This window comes from Hipposideros armiger, unplaced genomic scaffold, assembly GCF_001890085.2.
Source record: "Hipposideros armiger isolate ML-2016 unplaced genomic scaffold, ASM189008v1 scaffold_599, whole genome shotgun sequence".
Taxonomy (NCBI): domain Eukaryota; kingdom Metazoa; phylum Chordata; class Mammalia; order Chiroptera; family Hipposideridae; genus Hipposideros; species Hipposideros armiger.
This window is the reverse complement of record NW_017731949.1, coordinates 158,358-172,670: the sequence shown is the minus strand read 5'-3', so window position 1 is coordinate 172,670 and position 14,313 is coordinate 158,358. Positions and strand designations below refer to the sequence as shown.

Sequence of the window (14,313 nt, the reverse complement as noted above, 5' to 3'; positions counted from 1 at the left end):
GCCCAGCTCCAGGTTGAGCTGTTGTTCAGCATCTTAGCTGTAGAGGACAGTGTCACTGGCCCTCATATGTGGGATCTGAACCGGGGCCCTCTGGCATCCCAAGCCAGTTTTTAACCAATGCGCCACTCGGCCGGCCCAGAGCATGCACTCTTAACAACAAGGCTGTTAGTTTGATTCCTGCATGGGATGGTGGCTATCTCCACCCGTAACTAAGACTGAACTCGGCACCTTGAGCTGAGCTGCCGCCCGAATGACTCTGTGGATAGAGCATGCGCTCTTAACAATGAGGAGGCTGGTTGAACTCCCACATGGGATGGTGGCTACGCCCACCCGCAACTAAGATTGTAACACAGCACCTTGAGCTTAGAGGCCACGAGCTGCCGATGGGCAGTCAGATGGCAACTGGCGCCCTCCGCAACCAAGATTGAAGAACAACAACTTGGTTAGTCCCCCTCCCCAATTCCCCAACAATGTTCCCCTCCCCCAATTACCTAATATATACATTAAAAAATGGCTATGTTGCCCAAAGTAATATACGGATTTAATGCACTCTCCACCAAAATCCCGATGGCATTTTTTTAAAAGAAATAGGACAAAATTAATCAGACTTGTACGGAACAACAGAAGATCCTGATTAGCCAAAGCAACCCTGAGAAAAAAGAACAAAGCCGGAGGGCTCATACTCCCTGACTTCCAATTATACTACAAAGAGACAGTAATCAAAACAGCATGGTATTGGCAGAAAAACAGACACACAGACCAATGGAACAGAAATGACAGTCCACAAAGAAACCTACATATATATGGGCAAATAATTTCCAACAAAGGAGCCAAAAACAAATGAGCCGAAAGCTTCTTCAATAAATGGTGCTGAGAAAATTGGAAAGCCACATGCAAAAGAATGAAACTACGTTGCTGTTTGTCACCATACACCAAAATTTATTCAAAATGGATCAAAGACATAAATATAAGACCTGAAACAATAAAGTACATAAAACGAAACATTGGTCTTAGAGAGGACTTTATGAATTTGATCTCAAAAACAAAGGAAGTAAAAGCAAAAAGAAATGAATGAGATTATATCAAACTAAAAAGCTTTTACACAGCAAAAGAAACCATCAACAATATAAAAAGGCAACCAACTGAATGGGAGAAGACATGTAAACGACAACCCTGATAAAGGGCAATATCCAAAATAAATAAAAAACTCATATAACTCAATGACAACAACAACAACAAAACCCAAACATTTCAAATAAAATATGGGCAGAAGACCTGAACAGAAACTCCTTCCAAGACAGACAAAAGGCCTACGGATATGTAAACCAATGGTCAATGTCACTAGATATTAGGGAAATGCAAATTAAAACCACAATGAGATGCCACCTCACACCTATGAGAATGGCTCTTATCAACAAGACAAGGAATAACAAGTGTGGGAGACATTGTGGGGGAAGAAGGAACCCTCATACACTGCTGGTGGGAATGTAAATTGGTACAGGCAGTAGAAAACAGTATGGAAGTTCCTCAAAAAACTAAGAATACAATTACCTAGTGATCCAACAATCTCACTCCTGAGGATCTACCCAAAATATCTGATAATTTTTATCTGTAAAGATATATGTACCCTTGGGCCGGCCGAGTGGCGCGATGGTTAAGAACTGGCTTGGGACGCCAGAGGGCCCAGGTTTGAATCCCACATATGAGGACCAGTGACACTGCCCTCTACAGCTAAGATGCTGAACAACAGCTCAACCTGGAGCTAGGCTGCCGTGAGTCGCTGGCGATGGCGTAGGCTGCAGCCCCTGCTGCAGTGGGTTGCCATGGGCTACCGTGTGTAGCCAGCAGCCAGCGTGAGTGGCCAGCAGCCACAGTGAGCGGTCGTTCAGAAGACAGCGACTGATCTGCCTCGCCTGGGAAGAGCGTAATGATGGTGCCAACTTGGGCCAGTGAAGCAACATCCTCCACAGCTAGACTGAAGAACAAAACGACAGCAACTTGTCTGTTCCCCTTCCCCCAATTCCCCAGCGCTGTTCCCATCCCCCCAACTCCCCAATAAAAATCTTAAAAAAAAAAAAAGATATATGTACCCTTATGTTCCATTACACCATTATTCACAGTGGCCAACACATGGAAACAACCAAAGTGTCCTTCAGTAGGTGATTGGATAAAGAAGATGTGGTACATATATACAATGGATTACTCAGCCATGATAAAAGATGAAATCCTGCCATTTGTGACAACATGGATGGATCTTGATGTTATCATGCAAAGCGAAGTAAGTTAGAAAAAGCCAAGAACCATGTGATTTCACTCATAAGTGGGACATAAAACTAAAAGCAAAAAACAAACAAGACAAATAAACAAGCAAACAAAAACTCATAGACAACAGTATGGTGGTTACCACAGGGAAAGGCAGGTTAGAAAAGGATCAAGTGGGGTCAAATATATGGTGATGGAAGGCGACTTGACATTGGGTGGTGAACACGCAAGGCAATATACCATATTTTGCTGTGTATAATGCACACGTTTTTGGCTGAAATTTCAGGGAAAAATCTCTTTCATCTTAATTATTTAATTTAAATTTTTATTTGTTTACATTTATGTACTTGTTCATATTATAAAGGAATTTTATCATTTATTTATTAACATATTAAGGTACAATAAATTTTATGTAACAAATAATTACAAAACACAACAACACATACAAGGTAGAAAAAATTTTAGGTACTGGCAACAAATTTACGATATTTACGCATCACAGAAGGCCATGAACTCATGGTTGTTGCAAGTTCATTGTAAGTTCAACAAAACCAATTACTGTATTCCAGAGTATTTGTTTCAGTTCAGATATCGTTATTGATTTCTAGAGTTACACTTTTTACTCATGAGCATAAAAAAAAATTTAAAAACATTTATATAGATATGGAATTAGTACTACCCATATATAATGCACATCCTTATTTTTCCCTCACAAATTTAGGCAAAAAATTGCACATTATACATGGCAAAATATAGAACCAATGAGGAATTATAGGCTTGTACCCCTGAAACTTATCTAAGATTATTAACCTGTAAATTTAATAAACTTATATAAATGAATTTAATAAAATTAAAATAAATGTAATCAAATTAAAAAATAGCTAACAAAAATAGGCACGACAAAAAGGTAAATAATGTATGATGCATATACAATTCTACATGATTTTGGAACATATAATGGAGGTCTAAAATTGATGTCTAGAGTCATCGCAATCACACGCAAAATTAGAGCATCCTTTTTTTTTTAAGATTTTATTGGGGAATTGGGGGGAGGGAACAGACAAGTTGCTGTCCCTTTTGTTCTTCAGTCTAGTTGTGAAGGATGTCGCTTCACTGGCCTATGTTGGTATTATTATTGTGCTCTTCACAGGTAAGGCAGATCGGTCGCCGTATCCCTGATTGACCGCTCACAGCGGCTCTTCTTAGCTCATGCCGGCTGCCGGCCACTCACAGGAGCTTTACAGCAGCTCACTGCAGCTCTACTGCAGCCTACGCCTCGCTGGCAACTCACGGCAGCCCAGCTCCAGGTGGAGCTGTTGTTCAGCATCTTAGGTGTAGAGGGCGCAGCATCACTGGCCCTAATGTGGGATCCAAACTGGGGCTCTGCTGCTCAGAGCTGGTGTCCCAAGCCAACTCTTAACCAATGCGCCACTCAGCCGGCCTAGAGCATCTTTTGACAACAAAAAGATAGGTTCTAAAACCTTTATGAAGAGATAAAGGATTTACACTGTCCAATATAATTATGAAAAAGAAACAAGGTTGGGAGATGCACAATTACTAATTTCAAAACTTATTTTAAAGCAACAGTAATCAACAAAGTATAGTATCAGCAAAAGGATTGATACACATCAACAGAAGAGAATACTGATTCAAGAAACAGAACCGCAAATACTATAAAATCAAATGATTCCCAACAAAATTGCCAAAGCAATTCAGTGGTGAAGGTATATTCTTTTCAAAAAATGTTGTTGGAATATCAAACATACATAAGCAAAAACAAATCATCTTGATCTAAACCTTGCACCATAAAAGTTAACTGAAGATATCACAGACTAATTATAAAACTTAGAAAAACAGGAGAGAAAATCTTTGTGACTGCTTTAGGAAGATTTTTTACATAAGATCACAAAAGCATAATAAAAAAGATTTAAAATTTTGGAAACTTGATTGATTAAACACTTCTGCTCTTTGAAAGATACATGATGAGAGGAAAACATAGGAGAGACCTATGATCTCTAATAAACAGATTTGGCACTCAAAATCTTCACACATCATATCCCCCAAACAACAGGCAACTTTTATCAAATAAAATACAGGGGAAAAAACATTAAACAAAGAAAAAGAAAAAAAAAGGTTGAAAGTGTCACATTCTTTTGATGAGGCTAATATAAGCATAATACCAAAATTGGATGAAACACGAAAAAAGAAATGATAGCCTCACCTAACTTGTGATACAGACTTATTTATAAGTATAAGCAGAAAGATTCCAGCCAACTCATCAGCAACTAGGGTGCATACAGAAAATCAACAATAAATTAATTTTAGAAAATTGACTTTGCTACTCACATTATTTATAGATTAAATGACATAAACTGTCATTATTTTAGTGTATACAGAAAAACTACTTAATACATTCAAAGTATATTCATGACTAAACTGAAATTAAAGGAAACTGGAAATTAGAGGGAATATACATATCAAAGTTTACCGAACAAGAGCCCACAGCAACCCTCAGGGCTCATGATGAAACTGTGTGTATTTTCCCTCAATACTGGATTTATTTCTACTTCTTCTTTTTTTTTTTTTTTTTTTTTTTTTAATTTTTTATTGTTAGTTTCAGGTGTACAGAACAATGCAATAGTTACCCTTTTCACCCTCACAAAGTAACAACCCCCCTCCCCCCATCCACTGCCCTCCCACCCCCGATATCATGCTTATCTATTACAATTCCATTGAATCCGTTCCCGCACTCTACTCCATGTCCCGAGGTTATATATGTATATATAATTATCGTTGACATACAGTATTATTCAACATCAGTTTCAGGAATACAATGCGGTCGTCAGGCCTCTACATCAACTATTAAGTGGACTCTCCAAAAGGACATGGGTCCATCTGGCCCCCTAAGAAATGCTTACAACATTATTGATTGTATTCCTCGAACTGTCTTTTTCTATCCCTGCAGCCAAATTACAATTACCCAATTGTATTGTCTCATCCCTTCCCCTTCTCCTTCATCCCCACCCCCTCCCTACTAGCAACCCTCAGTTCTTCCTCTGTGTCTCTGAGACTATCTCCGTCCACTTCTCCCATCCATTCAGCTCCTTAGAATCCACGTATAAGTGAGATCATATGATATTTGTCTTTCTCTGACTGGCTTATTTCACTTAGCATAATGTTCTCTAGTTCCATCCATATTGTTGCAAAGGGTACTATTTCCTTCTTCTTTATACCTGAATAATACTCCATTGTGTAGATGTACCAAAGTTTCTTAATCCAGTCATCTACCGATGGGCATTTTGGTTATTTCCAAGTCTTAGCTATTGTGAATAACGCTGCAATGAACATAGGGGTACATATATTTTTTTGGATTAATGTCTTGGGATTTTTTGGATAGATACCTAAGAGTGGGATTGCTGGGTCGTAAGGTAGTTCCATTTTCAGATTTCTACTTCTTCTTTTTCATTGAATATATGGACCCTGATAAACATCAAAAATCCATTATAATGCAAAGGAGAAAATGAATACAGATCTCACCTGAGGTGTGTTCATTCTGCTGCTCTGGGGACAGTGTAGAGAACTGGGAAGGTTCGGCGGGGAGGCCAAGGAAGGACCATGCAAGGGCAGCACCACCTGTGCACATGAGACTGGAAGTGGTCATGGGGACTAAACCATACAGCTGTTCATTGACTCAAATTTTCTATAGTTAAACAACAACATCGTTAATTTTCTGAATGACTAACATAAACAACTTAGTTACACTGAAGTATATAAAGAATAAGGCATTGCTCTTTCACTAAAATTAACATAAAATACTCAGGCTGCACCACTCAACTCTTTACCTATTAACACAGCTTACATCTCAAAGAAAATCCACAGTAAACCCATTAAAGAACATGAGGGCTTGAAGGCAAGAATTTTTAATTTTAGTTTTAACTGGCTAACAGTTTCTCAAAACGTCCTTTTCATAAGATACTTTTGGTGACTGACCTGTGAGAAAGCGAACGGTAACAGTTTTCTTCCTTGCTCTGTCACAAACTGGGTGTCCCTTGACAACTCACTGAACGTCTCTGGTCGAATTCTTTGAAGGTTTCAAGAGTCAGAGGCTGATCACCATGAAAACCTTTCATGAGCCATAGTTTTGGGATTCTATAAGGTCAGGAAAAGTAAAAAACGTCACATGGACACATGTGAGAGCAGCACAGTGTTGGGAAGAGACAGGGGACCACTGAGCAATATTGGGAATAGAATTTCTCCCTGGTTGCTCCTTACGCCCAGACCTCACCCTCACAAGCTCTCCCACAAAGTGGCCTTCCCTGGGCAGCATACCCCTCTCAAATTTGACCCAAATCCTCCACTGTCACAGTGTGGTGGCTACAGTATGTGGCAATATCTCCAAATCCAGGCAGAGCTCGGATCAAGAACTTCTGACCGCGCAAATTTAGTCCCTGCTTCTTCCTGGGTTCTTTTGCCTCAGCTTGAAGCTCTGGTGAGGAGTAAGAACAGGGCTGTTCTCTTCCAGGTAACATTCCAGTTAGCTATTTGCTTTACAGGCGAAAACTTCTCAGACTGCCATTGTTTTCAGATGAGAAACAGGACTCTGATGCAGGTTCCTTCTGTCGCCCCTGCCTACAGGCGGCAGAGCTGGACTCTACCCGGTCTTTCCGGCCCCAGAGCTCAGGCTCTCGCTGCAGAGTGACTGCACGCACTTTCTGACTCTGTCGCGGTCTCATTATAATGCGCTTTCCCCTCCTGCCGCCCGCACTGGGTTTTCTCCCCTCCGGTGGCAGGCGGGGCGGGCACAAGGTCCCTGTGTTGTGGGCCAACCGAGTAGCCATCCCCTCATTCTCCCTCCCCCCACTGAAAAGCTTTTAAATCTTCTTTCCTATTGAAATGTTAAGTCTTCTCCCTAGTTTCTTAGCTCTTGGCTTTGATTACTCTTCCAACCAGTTTGAATCCTAGACTAAAGATTGCTCCTAGCCTGAATCCTAGAATTCTCCTCTCCCCCTGCTTCTTGATTGCTTTGTAAATCAGTTTCTGAATCCTAAACAATAGATTGTTCCTACCCCTGCTTCAGATAACTATTTGAGAGCCTGTGACTTCCCAATATCCCCCAGGTCAGTAAGCTAAATGCCAAACCCATTCAGGGGCCAGACAACTGATGCCATCTGAGTGACAGGCTGAATAGCCACAGGCTTCATGAGAGCTAACGGATTTATTAATTAAAATCTATTTTTCCTCATTCAGGTACCTTGGGGATCCATATAATGACACCCCAAAAAGATTGTCAGTCGCAACCAAAGAAGCCAACAAGGTCTTCCGGGCAGATCTCGAGACCCCTTCCTCTCATCTGAGATCAGCTAGGGTGAAAGCTCTGTGAACCCCCACTCGGCAGGGACAGCTCTATGCCCCTGCCCAGCAGGAAGCAGATACAGAAGAAGAGACCTCCTGTCTCTCAACTTCCCATAGAGATTTTATGGGGATCACGTCATTCAAGGGGAAAAGTTGGCAGGCAGTTAGAGGCAGGCATTGGGTCTCTGCATTCCTACATGTCCCAGAGTTCCACCGCCCAGGTGACCTCCCCTCTCCACCCAAAACTCCCCCTTTGTAGTGTAATTATCTACCCCTGTGAGAAAACAAATAGGCACAAAATACCCAACTCAGATCAGACCAGTCACTCGCACCTGCGCAGTACCTCTTGCCAATCACAGGTGCCAATCAAGTGGTCCCACGCCCAGAGGGGAACAGCCCATTCTAGAAAAAAAGGTATAAAAACTCCAAGTCCGGAGACGTCCAGCCTTTTTTTTGACTCCTTCCCTTTTCTGAGTCTCTTCCTCCCTTTTTGAGCCTTTTTAGCCTCGCCTTTGTGTGTGGCCCACACCAAACTCTTTGCAAGGTAATTTCTTATAATGGGCCCTTGAGCCATCCTCTACTGCTCAGGCCCACTTCTACTTCTTTTAAAAGTACTATCTCTTCTAATAAACTACTTTTTCACTACTTTTTTCCGGTCTCTGGTTCAATTCTTTGCTTGAGTTGCCAAGGACCTGGACTTTGTGCCACAAAGTGCCCATTCTCCGACAACATCTGCACCCCGGCCCCCACTGACCACCTGCACCCTGGGAACCAGAAAAACAGGGATCCCCCCATCATGTCCCGGCCAGCTCTGCACTGAAGATCCCACCTAGGGGATTCCCAGGACTTCCCCTTCCCTCCTCCCCAGACACATGCCCCCACCCGCTTCATGCTGGTCTCCAGATCGCCCAGATGCCCCATCACCCCCAGCTCTAACTTTACATGCAAAAGACGAGGTCCACGAGGTGCTCTGCACGTGACCAAGGACTGAGCAGAAGCAGGGTGGCAGGACTGGAACTGTACAGGAGCCGATGGAGCCCAGAAGACCTGTTCTTAAGGTCCGGAGCAACCAGCCAGTTACATACAACACTACATTTCTCATAAACCTCCACTCTTGCTCCTTTTAGCGATTTAGCAACATTTCCACTTTTTTAGATGGTAAAGTTGGATTTTGAGAATCCTCAAACCAAAGGGGTTAAACTTCAACTTTAACCGCCAAATTCAATGCGTCCTCTTCGAAAAAAATCCTGATTGAATGAGTAACAGCTGCCAAAGACCTTGGTTACAATTGGGGAAACTTGAATATGCACTGGGTTACTCTTAACTGTAAAAATAATACTGTAATAACACAGGAAAATATACTAGTTTTATAAAGGTATGCGTAGTATTTAGGACTGAAATTATATGTTTGTAAATTTATTTTACAAATATTCAGGAAAACCCCATGAGACAAAGCAAATATAACAAAATTATAAATTTTTTATGTAGAGGAAATGGTTGTAGATAAATGCATATTGTATTGCTTTCTAAATGTTGGAAAATTAGGAATACAAACTGAAAAAAAGGGGAGGAAAATATGGGTACTCCCTTCATGAGTGTACCTTTTAAATTCAAAGCTGCCATGAGAGTTTCAGGTTCATAGAGATATCTCTTAGGAATAAGGCTGTGACATGGGAATAAAATAATTAAAGATGGAGCATAGCAATATGAAAGAAAAATATTTTACTTTCCTTCACAAAACTCTAGCTAGGATTCTTAAGACTACTTCTCAAATAGGAATGTCAACATTGTCCTATAAAGATTTAAACAAAATACAGTTTCTAACAGCTGAAGGACTCACCCCAGGACGACATTATGCCCACTTAAAGTGCCTGCATTAGAAAATCAAGTCAGCCAAATAATTTCTTTGTTACGTTACAGCCAACACCTGAAGTTAGGGCACCTGTCTCCCAGACTCTGTGAGAGGGTAGAAGCCTAATTTCAATAAGTGTCAGTTAGCAAACCCAGATGGATTTTACAGGGACCGATTCTCCACTTCCAACTTTTTGTACTTTTCCAGTTCTCTCAATGTACTGAGCCACAGCTCACCCTCTCTCCCTCTCCTCATTCTCCCTTTTAAACTCCCAGTCACTTGTGTACAAATCGAAGTTAAGTTCAGTTCACACAGGACTCTTTTAACTATTGCAGTTGTATATTACCAGCTAAAATCTTTTCTCTAGACTTTGTGTCCAATTTTGTTTATCAATCACATAGAAAAGAATGGTATCTATAAGCAGAATTGCTTACCTCAGAAAAGATTTTTAAAAATAATAGCCCTTTCAAAATTACATAATATAGAAAAATATACACAACCCAGCTTCTGCAAATCATTATCTTTAGGGATAAATGTTTTCAATTTTGGAGAGTAAATACCCAGGAGAGAAATTGCTGGGTCATAAGGTAATTCATTTCTTAATATTCTGAAAAATCTCCACACTGCCTTCCATAGTGGCTACACCAATGAGCTTTCCCACCAACAGTGTATGAGGGTTCCTTTTTCTCCACAGCCTCTCCAACACTTCTTATTTGTATTGTTGATGATAGCCATTCTAACTGGTGTGAGGTAATATCTCATCGTGGTTTTTATTCGTATTTCTCTGACTAGTGATCTTGACCATCTTTTCATATGTCTATTGGCCATATGTATGTCCTCTTTAGAGAAATATCTATTCAAGTTTCTGTCCTTTTTTCTTTTTTTAGGATTTTATTGGAGAATTGGGGAAGAGGAACAACCAAGTTGTTTTCCTTCAGTCTTAGTTGTGGATGGCACAGACAGCTCATCTCCAAATCCAGTCCCCATCTGGCTGCCCGTTGGCAGCTTGAGGCCACTCAGCTCAAAGTGCCATGTTCAATCTTAGTAGTGGGGGAATGGGGGTGTGGGTAGCACAGCCCACCATCCCATGTGGGAGTCGAACCGGCAACCATGTTGTTAGGAGGACGTGCTCTCACCAGCTGAGCCATCCTGCCTCCTGTTGGCAGCTCAGCAGCAGCTCAGCTGAGGCACAGCTCACTGGCCCATGTGGGAATCGAACTGATAGACTTGTTGCTCAGAGCTGGCTTTCTTAACCAACTGGCCAGCCCCTCTCAAAATTTTTTAATTGGACTGGTTTTGTTGTTGTTGTTGAGTTGTATGAGTTCCTTATATTTTGGCATATTAGCCCCTTTACAGGATGTTGTTTGCAAATATCTTCTCCCATTAGGTTAGTTGCCTCTTTATTTTGTCGATGGTTGCTTTAGCTCCAATGTTCATTGCAGCTTTATTTATGGTGGCCAAGACATGGAAACAACCAAAGTATAATTCAATAGATGATTGGATAAAGAACGTGTGGTTTATATACACAATGGAATACTACTCTGCCATAAGAAAAGATGAAATAGTGCCATTTGTGATAACATGGATGAATCTTAAGATTATTAGGCTAAGCAAACTAAATCACATAGCAAAAGTCAATAATCATATGATTTCACTGAAATGTGGGATATAAAACTGAAAGCAGCAAAGGAACAAGACAAAGAAAAAAATCTCATAGGCACAGACAACAGTTTAGTAGTTACCAGGGGTTAAGATGTGAGGGGGATCGTAGATTATGGTAAATGGGGTTAAGTATGTGAAGATGGAAGGAAAGCTGACTCTCGGTGAACACACAATGTGATATACAGATGATGTATTACAGAATTGTACAATTGAAACCTATGTAATTTATTCATTGTCACCCCAAAACTTTAAATAAAAAACAAGAAAACAAATAGTTATCATTTAAAAGGGTCATACCCTTGGGCCGGCCGAGTGGCGCGGTGGTTAAGAGCTGGCTTGGGACGCCAGAGTGCCCCAGTTCGGATCCCACATATGAGGGCCAGTGACACTGCCCTCCACAGCTAAGATGCTGAACAACAGCTCAACCTGGAGCTGGGCTGCTGTGAGTTGTCGGTGACAACATAGGCTGCAGCCACTGCTGCAGTGGGTTGCCATGGGCTACCGTGTGTAGCCAGCAGCCAGCGTGAGCGGCCAGCAGCCAGCGTGAGCGGCCAGCAGCCGCAGTGAGCGGCCGTCCAGAAGCCGGCGACTGATCTGCCTCGCCCGGGAAGAGCGCAATGATGGTGCCAACTTGGGCCAGTGAAGCAACGTCCTCCACAACTAGACTGAAGAACAAAAGGACAGCAACTTGTCTGTCCCTCTTCCCCAAATTCCCCAGCGCTGTTCCCATCTCCCAATTCCCCAATCAAAATCTTTAAAATAAATAAATAAATAAAAATAAAAGGGTCATATCCCAGAGATGATCCTATTTAAACCCAACATGAGCATCTTCTTGTCTTATTACCAAATAGGGTTGTGATCATAACAATATAAGAACTTCTTTTTACTAAATTACATCTTATGAGAATATTTTTGCTAAATACTTTATGGCATAAATTATGTCTTATGACTGATAGATTTTTAATTGGATATTACACACTGGAAGAAAAAGAATAGAATCATCAGAAAGTTAGTGCAGGGGGTCGGCTGAGTGGCTCAGTTGGTTAAGAGTTGGCTTAAGAGCACGCGCGCTCTCAGCAACAGGGCCGCTGGTTCAATTCCCACATAGTCCAGTGAATCTGTGACCAAGCTGAGCTGTTGCTGAGCTGCCAACAGGTGGCAGGATGGCTCAGCTGGTGTAACAACAAGATTGCCTGTTCAATGGTGGGCTACGCCCACCCACAACTAAGGCTGAACTCGGCACCTTGAGCTGAGCTGCTGCCCAGATGGCTGAGTGGATACAGCCTGTGCTCTTAACAATAAGGCTGCTGTGTTCGACTCCTGCATGGAATGGTGGCTACTATGCCAACCTACAACTAAGACTGAACTCAGCACTTTGAGCTGAGCTGTTGCCTGGATAGGTCAGTGGATAGAGCATGCGCTCTTAACAACAAGAATGCTGCTTCGACTTCCCCATGTGATGGTGGCTATGCCCACACACAACTAAGATTGAACACAGCACCTTGAGCTTAAAGGCCACGAGCTGATGGGCAGCCAGATGGCGACTGGCACCCTTCACAACGAAAATTGAAGAACAACAACTTGGCTGGTCCCTTTCCCAATTCCCCAACACTGTTCCTCTCCACCAATCCCCCAATAAAATCTTTAAAAAAAGAAAAGAAAATAAAAAAGTAGTGCAGGGTCAGCTGAATGGCTCAGTTGGTTAAGACTTAGCTTAAGAGGGCCGGCTGAGTGGCATGTTGGTTAAGAGCTGGCTTAGGATGCCAGCTCTGAACAGCAGGGCCCTGGTTCGGATCCCACATTAGGGCCAGTGATGCTGCGCTCTCTACAGCTAAGATGGTGAACAACATCTACAGCTGGGCTGCCGTGGGTCGCCGGCGACGGTGTAGGCTGCAGCCCCTGCTGCAGTGGGCTGCCATAAAGCTATGTGTGTGGATGGCAGCCAGAATGAGCTGCCAAGAGCCGCTGTCAGTGGCCATCCAGTGGCCAGTGACCGATCTGCCTCACCCAGGACGAGCACAATGATAATACCAACATGAACCAGTAAAGCCATGTCCTCCACAACTAGACTGAAGAACAAGGAAACAGCAACTTGTCTGTTCCTCTTCCTTGATTCCCCAATGCTGTTCCCCTTCTACAATTCCCCAATAAAATCTTTAAAAAAAAGATTTAGCTTAAGAGCATGAGCTCTGAGCAACAGGAACGCTGGTTCAATTCCCAAATGGGCCAGTGATGCTGCTCCTTGCTGAGCTGCCAACAGGTGGCAGATGGCTCAGCTGGTGAGAGCAAGTGCTCCTAACAAGATTGCCTATTCGATGGTGGGCTATGCCTGCCCGCAACTAAGACTGAACTTGGCACCTTGAGCTGAGCTGCCACCTGGGTAGTTCAGTGGATACTGCATGTGCACTTAACAACAAAGATGCCAGTTCCACTGCTGCATGGGATGGTGGCTACACCCACCCACAACTAAGATTGTAACACAGCAAGTTGAGCTTAGAGGTCACGAGCTGCTGATGGGCAACCAGATGGCGAACTGTGCCCTCCACAACTAAGATTGAAGAACAACAACTTGGCTGGTCCCTCTCTCCCAATTGCCCAATTAAAAAAAAAGTAGTGCAATGGGGCAGTGAGCTGTGCCTGAGCTGATCTGCCACTGAGCTGCCAAAAGCCAGCAGGATGGCTCAGTTGGTGAGAGCATGTGCTACTAACAACAAGTGTGCAGGTTCGACTTCCACATGGGATGGTGAGCTATGCCCGCTTACAGCTAAGATTGAACATGGCACCTCGAGCTGAGCGGCCGCCAGCAGCATACGGGCGGCCAGATGGTGACTGGACTTGGAGATGAGCGAGCTGCGCCCTCTGCAACTAAGATTGAAAGACAACAACCTGGCTGTTACCCTTCTCCAATTCCCCAATAAAATCTTTGGAAAGAAATAAAAAACAAAGCCCCTAAATTTGGGCTTATACACAAGCCTGTTCCTTATCATTGCCCTATACCTTAGAGAAAATGTAAAACGAGGAAATCAGACTTAAAAAGAACTCTGGAAGTTGTCAGGAGACTTCTAAGTCCTGGCTCTAATTGCTGCCCATTACTTTGGATTCTGACCTCAATTCTGTTATTTCCCATGTTGTTAACTGGTGACAGCTTCCGCAGGCACTGAGGAATTATGGGAGGACAGCACCTC

At 42.6% G+C, this 14,313-nt stretch overlaps 2 long non-coding RNA genes across 2 annotated transcripts in view; one reads left to right on the top strand and one right to left on the bottom strand.

The window, feature by feature from the left end:
• Positions 1–14,313, top strand: part of LOC109371909 (uncharacterized) — a 50,082-nt gene that overhangs the window by 30,137 nt on the left and 5,632 nt on the right. The window lies entirely within an intron of this gene.
• Positions 5,805–8,516, bottom strand: LOC109371908 (uncharacterized). Its single transcript, XR_002121954.1, has 3 exons — positions 8,497–8,516; positions 6,253–6,411; positions 5,805–5,895 (listed from the first exon to the last, which is right to left on the bottom strand). It is a non-coding gene; the product is annotated as an uncharacterized LOC109371908 (long non-coding RNA).